Genomic DNA, 14690 nt, shown 5'->3' on the forward strand with positions numbered 1-14690 from the left:
AAACCCTGTTTGTTTCTCAGAGTCCATAATCTCTCATGGTTCATCTCTCCCTCCAATTCCTCCCCCCACCATTTTTCCCTTCCTTCTCCTAATGTCCTCCATGCTATTCCTTATGTTCCATAAATAAGTGAAACCATATGATAATTGACTTTCTCTGCTTGACTTATTTCACTTAGCATAATCTCCTCCAGTCCCATCCATGTTGATGTAAATTTCGGTATTCATCCTTTCTGATGGCTGAGTAATATTCCATTGTATATATGGACCACATCTTCTTTATCCATTCATCTGTTGAAGGGCATCTCAGCTCTTTCCACAGTTTGGCTATTGTGGACATTACTGCTATGAACATTGAGGTGCATGTGGCCCTTCTTTTCACTACATCTGTGTCTTTGGGGTAAATATCCAGGAGTGCAATTGCTGGGTCATAGGGTAGCTCTATTTTTAAATTTTGGGGGCACCTTCACACTGTTTTCCAAAGTGGGTGTATCCACTTGCATTCCCACCAACAGTGTAAGAGGGTTCCCCTTTCTCCACCACCTTTCCAATATTTGTTGTTTCTTTCCCTGTCCATTTTTGCCATTCTAACTGGTGTAAGGTGGTATCTCAATGTGGTTCTGTAGTGTCATTTGCAAATATCTTCTCCCATTCTGTGTGTTGCCTCTTTGTTTTGTTGACTGTTTCCTTTGCTGTGCAGAAGCTTTTTATCTTGGTGAAGTCCCAAAAGTTCATTTTTGCTTTTGTTTCACTAGCTTTTGGAGATGTATCTTGAAAGAAGTTGCGGTGGGCGATGTCAAAGAGGTTACTGCTATGTTCTCCTCTAGGATTTTGATGGATTCCTGTCTCACATTGAGGTCTTTCATCCACTTTGAGTTTATCTTTGTGAATGGTGTTAGAGAATGGTTGAGTTTCATTCTTCTGCATGTGGCTGTCCAATAGTAAGTTGATTTTCTAATCCACGAACATGGTATGTCTCTCATTTATGTAGGTTATATAGATCTTATCTGATTTCCTTTTTATTTTTATTTTAAGATTTTATTTATTTGACAGAGTAATAGAGAGAGAGAGCACAAGTAGGCAGAGGGACAGGCAGAGGGAGAGGGAGAAGCAGGCTCTCCACTGACTAGGGAGCCCAATGTGGGGTTGGATCCCAGGACCCTGGGATCATGACCTGAGCCACAGGCAGCTGCTTAACCGACTGAGCCACCCAGGTGCCCCTATCTGATTTCCTTTTTAAACATTTAAAAGTTTCAGTGTACTAATCTTGCTTTCAATTTTATTTATTTTTGCTCATGTCTATAGCATGCCATTGTTTCTACTTATCATGGACTTATTTTGCTTTACTTTCCTAATTTGTTCAAATGAGAATTTAGATTCTCAATTTGGACCTTTCCCATTTTCTTTTTTTTTTTTTTTTTCTTAAGATTTTATTTATTTATTTGAGAGAGAGAGAATGAGAGAGAGCAAGCACATGAGAGGGGGGAGGGTCAGAGGGAGAAGCAGACTCCCCGCCGAGCAGGGAGCCCGATGCGGGACTCGATCCCGGGACTCCAGGATCATGACCTGAGCCGAAGGCAGTGGCTTAACCGACTGAGCCACCCAGGTGCCCCGGACCTTTCCCATTTTCTGCTATAAACATTTACTGTTATAAATTTCCCTTTCATCCTGGCTTTGGCTGAATCCTTCAAATTGGCTATGTTATGTTTTGATTTTCATTTAGTTCTATGTATTTTAAAATTTCTTTTCAGACTTCTTTGATCCATGTGTTACATTTAAGTATGTTGTTTAATTTTCAAGTGTTTGGAAAATTTTCTGTTATGGTTTGAGTTTGATTCCATTATGTTCAGAGAATATAATTTTCAATTCTTTTAGTTTTTTCAAGATCCATCCATTGCATTGCATTGTTTTATGATCCAGAATATGGCTTATTTTGGTGACTATTTCTTTGGTGCTTAAAATGAGCGCTGTTGTTGAATGAATGTTCTATAAATATCAATTAGATCCTATTGCTGATGATGCTGTTCTGTTATTTATCTTTGCTGAATTTTTATTAAGTTGATTTATTATTTTCTGAACACAAGATATTAAAGTCCTTAAGAATAATTGTGATTTTCTTTATTTCTCCTTACAGTTCTATTAGTTTTCGCTTCATATACTTTGAACCTCTGTTTATTTATGTATACATATTTAGGATTGCTTTTTGTGTGTTTGATCCTTTAATCATTGTAGAATGGCCTTCTTTGTTTCTAGTAATTTTTTTCCCTGAAATCTATTTTACATGATTTTAATACGGTCTCTCTTTATTTTTATTAATATTTGCATAATGTATTCTTCCATTATGTTACTTTATCTAATAATGATTTTATGTTTGACTTGAGTTGTGCTGTAGGCAAAATATATTTGAGTCATGCTTTTTATGCACTGCCAATCTGGCTTTGAATCTGTATTTAGACCATTTACATTTAAGCTAATTGTTAATATATGATTTTGTTTTTGTTTACTCATTTTGTTTATCTTACCTTTATTTAATGTTTCTTATTATCCTGTGAGTTTCTTGAATATATATATTCATGTTCATAAATTCACGTATGTATGAATCCCATGTTGACATGTTTATAGTCCTTTCGAGTAAATCACTTTGTGTAGTTTTCGCTGTGTTTTCTGTAGATATTACAGTGCATGTATATAAATTATTATAGTCTACTAGTATTGATATTTTCCTCTTTCAAATGGAGCGAAGAAAGCTTAATCCAAATTAGGTCCTTTCTGCTTCCCACTTTTTGTTAGGAGAGTTTTCTTTAGTCATTTTTTAATGGATTTTTTTTTCTAGTAACAAATTCCCTTCCTTTTCCTTTTGCTGAGACCATCTTTATGTCCTTTTCATGTATTTTTCTTTTTTGTTTATTATTTTTGATATACTGTTAATATTCCACAATGAATTCCATTTTAAATTGTAAAAGTCAGTGTTTTTTGTTTTGTTTTGTTTTGTTTTTTTTAGTATATTCATGGAGTTGTGCAACCTCACCACTAATTCCAGAATATTTTCATCACTTTCAAGAGAAACTCCCTACACATTAGCAGTCACTACTCATTCCACCCTCTACCCAGTCCCTGGCAATCAGTAATTTATATTCTAAGGATTGCCTATTATGACATTAAATACAGTAGGAATTATAATACATGGCCTTTTTAATCTGGCTTCTTTCACTTGATGTATTTTTCAAGATTCATCCATGTTTTATCATGTATCAATAATATATTCCTCTCCCCCCTCTCATGCTCTATCTCATTCTCTCTCTCAAATAAATAAATAAAAAGAAAAAAAAATCTTTAAAAAAAAAAAAAAAAGAAAAGAAAAGGGACGCCTGGGTGGCTCAGTTGGTTAGGCGACTGCCTTTGGCTCAGGTCATGATCCTGGGTCCCGGGATCGAGTCCCGCATCGGGCTCTCTGCTCAGCAGGGAGTCTGCTTCTCCCTCTGACCCTCCCCCCTCTCATGCTCTATCTCATTCTCTCTCTCAAATAAATAAATAAAAAGAAAAAAAATCTTTAAAAAAATATATATTCCTTTTATGTCTGAATAATAGCCATTATATGAATAAAACATATTTTGTTTATCCATTCTTCAGTTGATGAACATTGGATTGTTTCCACTGTTTGGTTATTATAAATAATGATCCTATCATGTTTTTATATTAATATATATTCTCAGTTCTCTCAGGTTTATATCTAAGAGTGCAATTGATAAATCAAATGGTAACTCTATATTTAACTTTTTGAGTAATGGCCAAAATGTTTTCCAAAGCATTTTACTTTCCTGCCTGCCATATATAAGGATTATAATTTCTCTATATTTTTATCAAGACTCATTATTTTTCATTTATCTATTTTTAAATTATAGTAATGATAAAGAATAAGAACTGATATCTCATGGCTTTCATTTGCATATTTCTAAGAACTAATGATGTTGAACATATTTTTCATGTGCTTATTGACCATTTGCATACTACCCTTGGAGAAATATTTATTATTTTTAGTTTTTTTATTGAAGTATATTTGGCATACAGTATCATATCAGTTTCAAGTGTACACTATAATGATTCAATAATTTTATATGTTACTCAATGTTCATCACAGTAAGTGTGCTCTTAATCCCCTTTATCTATTTCAACCATCCCCCTACCCACCTTCCCTCTGACAACCACTAGTATGTTCTCTATATAGAGTCTGTTTTTTTGTTTGTCTCTTTTTTCTTAGTAAGTTCATTTGTTTTGTTTCTTAAACTCTACATGAATGAAATAATATGCTATTTGTCTTTCTCTGACTGATTTCACTTAGCATTACACTTTCTAGGTCTATCCATGTTGTTGCAAATGGCAAGATTTCATCCCTTTTTTATAGCTGAGTAATGTTTATATCTACATGTATAGTCACAACTTCTTTATCCATTCACCTGTGGTTCCATATCTCAGCTATTGTAAATAATGCTGCAGTAAAGATAGGGGTGCATATATCTTTTAGAATTGTGCTTTCATTTTCTTTGGGTAAATACTTACTAGGGAATTAATGGATCATATGGTACTTCTATTTATAATTTTTTCAAGACCCTCCATACTGTTTTCCGTAGTGGCTGTACCACTGCATTCCAACAGGGCACAGATGTTCCCTTTTCTCCACATTCTCACCAACACTTGTGATTTCTTGTCTTTTTGATTTTAGCCATTTTGAAAGGTGTGAGGTGACATCTCATGGTGGTTTTAATTTACATTTCCCTGAGAATTAGTAAGGTTGAACATCTTTTTATCTGTCTGTTGACCATCAGTATGTATTTTTTGGGAAAATGTCTATTCAAATCCTCTCCCATTTTTTTATTGGATTGTTTATTTGCTTGTTTGGTGTAGAATTGTATATGTTCTTTGTCTATTTTTTATGTTAACTCCTTGTTGGATATAACATTTACAAGTAATCTTCTCCCATCAGTAGATTGCCTTTTTGTTTTGTTGATGGTGGTTTTCTTTGGTGGTTTAAAAAGCTGTGCAAATGCTTTTTATTTTGTTGTAGTCCCAATAGTTTAATTTTGCTTTTGTTTCCCTTTCTTGAGGAGACACATCTATAAAAGTGTTTCTGTGGCCAGTGTCAAAGAAATTACTGCCTTTATTTTAAATTTTATTTTAGAAATGTTATGATTTCAGGTCTCACATTTAGGTCTTTAATCTACTTTAAGTTTATTTTAATGTATGGTTTAAGAAAGTGGTCTAGCTTAATTCTTTTGCAAGTGGCTCTCCAGTTTTCCCAGCACCATGTGTTGAAGAGACTGTCTTTTCCTCATCGTATATTCTTACCTCCTTTGTCATAGATTAACTGACTATGGAAATGTAGGTTTATTACTGGACTCTCCAGTCTGTTCCATAGATCTTTGTGGCTGTTTTTGTGCCAGTACCATAGCATTCTGATTACTACAAAAAGCTTTGAGAGTGTGATACCTCCAGCTTTGTTCTTCTTTTAAAAGGTTTCTTTGGCTATTTGAGGTCTTTTGTGGTTCCATTCAAATTTTAGGATTGTTTGTTCTATTTCTGTGAAAAATGCTGTTGGTATTTTGGTAGGTATTGCTTTGGGTAGTATAGACATTTTAACCATATTGGTTCTTCCAATCCATGAATATAGAATATCTTTCCATTTGTTTGTGTCATCTTCAGTTTTTTCATAGTATTTTATAGTTTTCAGGGTGTAGGTCTTTTACCTCCTTGGTTAAGTTTATCTTAGATATTTTATTATTTTTGGAGCAATTGTAAATGGGGTTTTCTTAATTTTTCTTTCTGTTACTTTATTGTTACTGTATAAAATTCAACAGAGAGAAATGTTTAATTGAAATTATTTTAATTTTTGTGCGTGTTTATTGTTGCATTGTAAGAGATATTACATATTCTTTTTTTAATTTAATTTAATTTTATTATATTATGTTAGTCACCATATAATACATCATTAGTTTTTGATGTAGTGACCCACGATTCATTGTTTTCGTATAACACCCAGTGCTCCATGCAGTATGTGCCCTCCTTAAAACCTACCACCAGGCCATTCTTATGCTAAACACTTTTCAAATAATTTGCTCATAGTTTCTTCTATATCATGGGTTGTATAATTTTTTTAATTAATTAATTTATTTATTTTAAGATTTTATTTATTTGAGAGAGAGAATGAGCATGGGGAGGGGCAGGGAGAGAGGGAGAAACAGACGCCTGCTGAGCAGGGAGCCTGTTGTGGGGCTTGATCCCAGGACCCTGGGATCATGACTTGAGCCAAAGGCAGAAACTTAACTGACTGAGACACCCTGTGATCATTATTTTTTGGTGGTATTTTAGATGTACATTTTTTTCAATATTAATGAAACCCTATTCATGATTTTTCTGCTTACTTGTACATTTATTGTAATATCTAAGAAACTGCTACATACATCAAGATTATAATGATTTATGCCTTGTTTTGAGTGGTTTTATAATTTCAGCTCTTACATCTAGGTCTTTGTTACATCTTGAGTTAATTTTTGAATATTTTGCAGGGTTGGGGTCCAAATTCATTCTTTAGCATGTGAATATTCAGTTGTACCAGCACTATTTAAGGAAAAAACTATTCTTCCCTTTGAAGAATTGTGGCAGTATCAATTGATCATAGTCATATGGATTTATTTGTGGGTACTTGATAACTTTATATTGATCTATATTTCCATCCTATGCCAGCACCATATTTTCTGTATCACTGTGGCTTTATAGTAGGTTTTGAAATTGGGAAATGTGATTCCTCCAACTTTGTTTTCCTTTTTCAAGATTGTTTTAATTATATTGTTGTTTCTTTTCTCTTCCCTAGCTATTTTGTTATTTTCTTGCAATTTTATATGAATTTTAGGATCAGCTTGCCATTTTTTGTAAAAATAGTAGTTGAAATTTTGATAGATATTGTGTCAGATCTTGATTAATTTGGGAAATATTACCATTTTAACAATATTAAGTCTTTTAGTCTAATGCATAAAAAATCTTCCCATTTTTTTAGGTCTTGGTTAATTTCATTCAGAAATGTTTTGCAGTTTTTTGGTGCACAAATCTTGCCTTTTTTTTTCTGAATCTGTCCCTAATTGTATTTTTAAAAATGTATTATGCATGAAATATTTTTTTCCCAATTTAATTTTTGGATTTTTTTTTTATTATCGATGCATGGAAATGAAAATGATTATTTATGTTGATCTTGTGTCTTACAATCTCATTAAATTCACTTTTTGGCTTTATACTTTGGGGATACATTAAAGGATTTTCTCTATAGTCTCATGTCATTATAAATACAGATAGCCTCACTTTTTTTCCTCTTTATATTCTTAATAACTTTTATTTTATTTTTTTGTTCAATAGGCCTGACTAGCATATCTCCCATGAATGTGGCCACAGTGGATATCATTTACATTTTCTTGATTTTAAGAGAAAGTTTTCAGTTCCTCATCATTATATATGATATTAGTTGTGTTTTCTTCATAGATGCTCCTTTTCAGGTTGAGAAAATTCCCTTTACTTGTGCTTTTTTTGTATTTTTATTATGAAAGGACACTGGGTTTTGTCAGATGATTTTTCTTTGTCTATTGAGATGATCATGTGTTTTTTTTTCTTTATTCTATTAATGCAGTATATAACATTGATTGGTTTTTGTAAATTGTACCAACCTTACATACCTGGAGTTAATCCTAATTGGTCAAGTTGTATCAATGTTTTTATATACTGCTATATTTGACTTGATAATATTCTTTTAAGAATTTTATATCAATATTCATAAGGGTTATTGATCTATAGTTGTATTTTCTTTTTTTAATATTATTTTTTAAAGATTTTATTTATTTATTTGAGAGAGAGTGAGATAGCAAGAGAGAGAGAGAGCATGAGCAGAGGGGCAGAGGTAGAGGGAGAAGCAGACTCCCCAATGAGCAGGGAGCCCTATGTGGGGCTTGATCCCAGGACACTGGGATCATGACCTGAGCCAAAGGTAGATGTTTAACCGACTAAGCCACCCAGGCACCCTATAGTTGTATTTTCTAATGATATTTTTGGCTTGTTTGGTTATCAGTAATACTGACATCATAAACTGCATTAGGAAGTACTTCCTTCTCTTTCATTTTCAGAAGAGTTTGTGAAGGATTGGTGTTACTTTTTTCCTTTATTCTTTAATAATTTATAGCATTTATTTATTTATTTTATTTAAGTATAATTAACATACAGTGTTATATTAGTTTCAGGTGTGCAATATAATGACTCATTAATTCTATACATTTCTCAGTGATTATCAAGAAAAGTGTACTCTTTTTTTTTTTAAAGATTTTATTTATTTATTTGACAGAGAAAGACACAGCTAGAGAGGGAACACAAACGGGGAGTGGGAGAGGGAGAAGCAGACTCCCTGCCAAGCAGGGAGCCCGATGCGGGACTTGATCCCGGGACTCCAGGATCATGACCTGAGCCGAAGGCAGTCGCTTAACCAACTGAGCCACCCAGGCGCCCAAAAAATGTACTCTTAATCCCTTTATCTTCTTTATTTAAAAAAAAAATTTAAAGATCTTATTTATTTGACAAATAGTGATAGAGATAGCGAGAGAGAGCACAAGCAAAGGGAGCTGCTGGCAGAGGAGAAGCAGGCTCCCTGCTGAGCAGGGAGCCCAATGTGGAGCTTGATCCCAGGACCCTGGGATCATGACCTGAGCCAAAGGCAGATGCTTAACTGATTGAGCCACCCAGGCACCTCCCCCTTTATCTTCTTTAAATGTTTGTTAGAATTCTCCAGTGAAGTCATCTTGTCTTGGGCTTTTCCTTGTGAGAAAATTTTTTGTTACTAATTCAATATGTTTGTTAAAGATTTATTCAGATTTTCTATGTCTCCCTGAATCTTTTTTTGACAATGTGTGTCTTTCTATAAATTTATCTATTTTATCTCAGTTATCTAAGTGGTTGTAATACAATTGTTCACAGTATTGCTTGTAATTTTTGTAAAAATTATTTTTTTCTGTAGGATTGTGATATTCCTTCCTTTATTTCTGATTTTAGTAATTTGTATATCTTCAGAAACTCATGACTTACCAATTTTTTTATTTTTTCAAAGAACTATTTTTTATTTTATTTCTTCTCTACTGTTTTTTACTTCTATTTTGTTTATTTCTACTCTAATTTTTGTTTTTTCCTTCCTTTTGATTACCTTTGGGTTAGTTTGCTCTTCATCTTTTAGTTTCTTAAGATGGAAGGGTAGGCTAGTAATTGGAGATCTTTATTTTTGCTCCTCAATTCCTGAAAGATATTTTTGAGAACGTAGAATTCAGAGAAAACAGTTCTTTGCTATAAACATTTGACAAATGACAAATTTCATGTCACTTCATTCTGGCCTCCATGCTTTCAGATAAAATATATATATATATGTCTGCTGTCACTTAAATTAGTGTTCTCTCATAGTAAGTTATTTATTTATGGCTCCTGCCATGATTTTTAAAATTCTTCAATTTTCAGAATTTTAATTATAATATGCCGTGACATAGATTTTTTTGTTCATGTGCGTTTATTCAATTTGGGGTTTGTTCAGGTAAAGTTATGGTAAATGTTCTCATGTTGGAAGGGGTTTTCAGAGTTTAAGACTCCCTGCCCCTGGAGGGATCACCTAGAATTTCTTGTCAGTTTTCCTAGATGTGATGAAGATAAGGAAGAAAAAGAGGTGGGCTTGCAAGATGTTAGCAGTTCAACATAAAAAAAAAATGAAGTTAGACTTATTATAGCTATAGTGGGTTTTATAACACTGAATGTGGTCTATCTTGGTGCATGCTTAATGTGAGCTTGAGAGAAATGTGAATTCTGTTATTGTTGAATTGTATAGCTTATACATTTTAATTAGATCCAGCTGACTGTTTTAAGGTCAAGTATATGTTTACTGATTTTCTGCCCATTTGAGCTATCAATTACTGAAAGAATGGTGTTGAAATCTCCAGCTGTAACAGTGAATTTGTCTCTTTCTGCTGGCAGTTCTATCAATGTTTGCCTCATATATTTTGACACTCTGTTTTTAAGTGTATACATGGTAATGATTATTAGATCTTCTTGGAGAACTGACTCTTTTATCATGGAATGTTCCATTTTAAAACTAATGCTCCTTGTACAGAAGTCAGCCTTGTCTTAAATTAATATATCTACTTTAGCTTTCTTTTATTAGTGTTAGTGTGGTATATATTTCTCCACTCTTACTTTTAAACTATCTGTACCTGTATTTTTTAAAGCAGTTTTCTTTTTGTAGACTACACATAATTCTTTTAAAAATTTTCTCTGACTTTCACTTTCTGTCCTTCAAACTGTGTATTCAGACTGTTCATATTTAAAGTACTTATTGATTTAGGTTGGATTAATATCTACTGTGTTTGTAATCACTTTTTCTTCCTTGTCTGCTTTTAATCAAGTGTTTTATATGATTCCTTTTTCTCTTTTAGCATATAAATTATATTTCTATTAAATATTGTTTTAGTGGTTGCCTTAGAATTTACAGTACATATATGTAGGGTTAAGCTAAGTCTAATTTCTATAACACCATTCTGTTTTATGGGTAGTGTAGGTACCTTAAAACAAATTATTTTCAATTCTTCCCTCCTGTCCCTCACATCATTGCTCTTATTTATTTATCTATATGCAATGTTATGGATTGAATTATGTTTCCCCTAAAAAGATATGTTGAACTCCTAACTCCCAGTACCTCACAATATAACCTTATTTGGAAATAGGGCCATTGTGGATTTAATTGGTTAAGATGAGATCATACTGGCTTAGGGGAGGCCCTAAATCCAAAATGACTGGTGTTTTTATAAGAATATGACCTTGGGAAGACAGAAATACACAGGAATAATGCCATGTGATGACACAGGCAGAGACTGGAGTGTTGCAGCTGCAAGCAGAAGAACACCAAAGACCCTGGCAAACCACCAAAAACTAGGAAGAGGCACAGATTTCCCTACAGGTTTCAGAAGGAGCATGGCCATGAAGACACCTTGATTTTGGACTTCTAGCTTCCGAAATTGTGAGAGAATAAACTTCTGTTGTTTAAGCCACAGAGTTTGTGGTACTTCATTACAGCAGCCTTAGGAAACTAATACATATCATAATCACATATTACATTGTTATTATTATTGCTTTGAAGAGACAGTTATCTCATGTTAAGTATAAAGATTTTATTTTGTCCTTAGTTATTTGCTCTCTGATGCTTTTTTTTTCTTTTGTAGATATGAGGTTATGACATATAATTTTCCATCTCCTAAAGAACTTATTTTAACATTTTTGCATGGCCAAATTTCTAGTGATAAATTCTCTAAATTTTTGTTTGTTTGAGAATATTTTTTTTAAAAGATTTTATTTATTTATTTGAGAGAGAGAATGAGATAGAGAAAGCATGAGGTGGGGAGGGTCAGAGGGAGAAGCAGGCTCCCTGCTGAGCAGGGAGTCCGATGCGGGATTCAATCCAGGGACTCCAGGATCATGACCTGAGCCAAAGGCAGTTGCTTAACCAACTGAGCCACCCAGGCGCCCCTGTTTGAGGATATTTTTTACTTCTCCTTCACTTTTGAAGAATAATTTTGCTGAATATAGAATTCTAGGTTTTTTAAAAAAAATATTTTAAATTTTATCTTCAATCTCTATGTTCATGATTTTTAATAAGTTTACTGCAACTCTTTCTTCTTTCTTTCTTTCTTTCTTCTTTCTTCTCTCTCTCACTCTTTCTTTTTCTTATTTAATTTAATTTAATTTTATTTATTGATTTTTTTTTTTCTAAAGATTTTTTATTTATTTATCTGAGAGAGAATGGGAGACAGAGAGCATGAGAGGGGGAGGATCAGAGGGAGAAGCAGACTCCCCACTGAGCAGGGAGTCCGACGCGGGACTCGATCCCGGGACTCCAGGATCATGACCCGAGCCGAAGGCAGTTGCTTAACCAACTGAGCCACCCAGGCGCCCCTATTTATTGATTATTTTAAGTAGGCTCCGCAGCCAAGCGTTGAAAGCCTGAACTCAGGGCCTGCGATCAAGACATGAGCTGAGATTAAGAATCAGACACTTATCTTTGGGGTAAATTTGGGTTCTAGAGGGGAAGAGGGTGGGGGGATGGGTTAGCCTGGTGATGGATATTAAAGAGGGCACATATTGAATGGAGCACTGGGTATTATACGCAAACAATGAATCATGGACCACTACATCAAAAACTAATGATGTAATGTATGGTGATTAACATAACATAATAAAATTCTTAACTGTTATTCTCCATAGGTAAGGATCTCCCTCATCCACAATGATCTATCTGAAGTTTGAATAGGATATGTTTATAGATGTTTTAGTATTTATCCTGCTTGGTATTCTCTGAACTTCTGGATCTGTGGTTTGGAATCTGCTATGAATTTAGCACAGTTCTTGGCCCTTTTAACATCAAACATTTCCTCTCCTTTATCTTCTCTTTAATCTCTTGTAATTCAATAATACATATATTACACCTTTTGACATTGTCTTATAGTTCTTCCATATTCTGTTTTTCTCCTCCTCTTCTTCCTCTCCTCCTCTTCCTCCTCCTCCTCCTCCCCCTTCTTCTTCTTCTTTTCCTTCTTCTTCTTCTTCTCTCTTTGAACTTCAGTTCATGAAGTTTCTGTTCACATCCTGACATCTCTTCAAACACACTGATTCTTTATTGGGCTGAGTCCAATCTATTGATGAGCATAGCAAAGACATTTTTCAGTTATGTTATAGTAGTTTTGATTCCTAATATTTGCTTCTTATTCTTTCTTAGAGTTTTTATCTTTCTGTTTACAGTATCCATTTGTTCTTGTGTATTTACTTTTTTTTTGAAAATTACAGCTCTTATCCTATCATAATTACTTTAAAATTTCCTGTCTGATCATTCCCAAATCTGTGTCATATCTGAGTTGGTTCTGATGCTTGCATTGTTTCTTCAGGCTGTGACTTTTGTTATTTATATTTTAGAATGCCTGTAATTTTTATTGAAAGTCAGACATGGTATATAGGATAAAAAGATTTGAGGTAAACAGGTCTTTACTATGAGGGTTTATGTTAATCTGGCTAGGGGTTGGGTTGTTCTTAATGTTTGCTGTAGTTATAGGGCCAGGGGCTTTAAATTATTCTAATATCTTTGTTTTTGTCTTTCCTGTTGCCTTTGGGTTTCCCTAAAAATTCTTTCTTAAGTAGAATCTGAGACAATTTTTCATCTGTCAGCCTGTGTTACTATACTGGAAACATTAATGTAGTGATAAAAAGTGGGAGTGAGAAAGTGTTCTATACTCTTATGATTGAATCTCCATCTTTTATTGAGCCTATGTCTCTGGGTTGATGCCTACATAAGTGTTTCTACTTTGTTTTTTCCTTCCTCCATTATGTTAGGCAGGAAGGCAAGAAGGGGCTCAAGTTCTATAAGTACTCTTTTCCCTGTATGGAATAAGGCTCCAATAAAGTCTTTCTCATGAAGATTAAGGCTGTTATAAAGAATGCACTGGAGTATATCAAAATGATTGATTTTTTTCCTCTCCCTGCTAGACACACAAGTAACTTCCTTGACACTTCAGAGTGAGAACCTGATGGGGTTACTAGATGTAAAACATATGAAAGTATGGGCCCCTCCTTAAGACTATGGATCCCAGAAGTTTTATGCTTTCATGTTAGCCCACACTCAGCCTACAGAAATGAGTCAAAATTTTGATTTAAGTTTTCCTACAAGTTTATGACTCCAGTACTGTAAGCTGATTTTAGCTCTGAATCTCCCCATTTACCTGTTTCTCCAGATTTTGTGGTGGTGATTTCCTCTGTGATAATTGTTCTCTGATGGGTCCAGGAAAATTCACTGATTTTCAGTTTGTTCCACTTTTTTTTTTTTCTTGTTTTAAGGATATAAGGTCTTTTCACATCAGATCTGAAACTGGGGCACACAGTACATTTTTTATCTCCAATGGTGTAGACTTCATTTCAGAAAGTTTAATTTTGGCCTTTATTATATCTTCTGTCTCAACTTATTTTTTTGAACATATGCAGCACAGTTATAAATTTTTTTTTAAGTTTTTATTTAAATTCCAGTTAGCTAACATACTATTAGTTAACATAATATTAATTTCAGTTTAGTTTAGTTTACTTTCGTGCCATATAGTGATTCATCATTTCCATACAATACCAGTGCTCTTCACAAGTGCCCTCTTTAAACCACATCACTTATTTCACCCATTCCTGCACCCACGTGCCCTCTGGTAACCATCAGTGTGTTCTCTATAGTTAAGAATCTGTTTGTTGGTTTGCCACTCTTTCTCTTTTATTCCCCTTTGCTCATTTGTTTCATTTCTTAAATTCCACATATGAGTGAAATCATATAGTATTTGTCTTTCTCTGACTGCTTTATTTCACTTAGCAGTATGCTCTCTAGCTCCATCCATTTTGTTGCAAATGGCAAGATTTCATTCTTTTTTATGGCTGACACTTGTTTTTTTCTTGTATTGTTGATTTTAGCCATTCTGACGGGTATGAGGTGACGTCTCATATATATCCAAAAAAACATAAAAGGTATTTTTTGCTGCCTTTTTGTTATTGGTTTTTAATTTTATATGTTATAACCAAGAAAAATATTATATAATTTGACATCTGTTTATCCTTGCTTT

Source organism: Leptonychotes weddellii, chromosome 3 (genome assembly GCF_054177405.1).
Source record: "Leptonychotes weddellii isolate Sample4059 chromosome 3, ASM5417740v2, whole genome shotgun sequence".
NCBI classification, from domain to species: domain Eukaryota; kingdom Metazoa; phylum Chordata; class Mammalia; order Carnivora; family Phocidae; genus Leptonychotes; species Leptonychotes weddellii.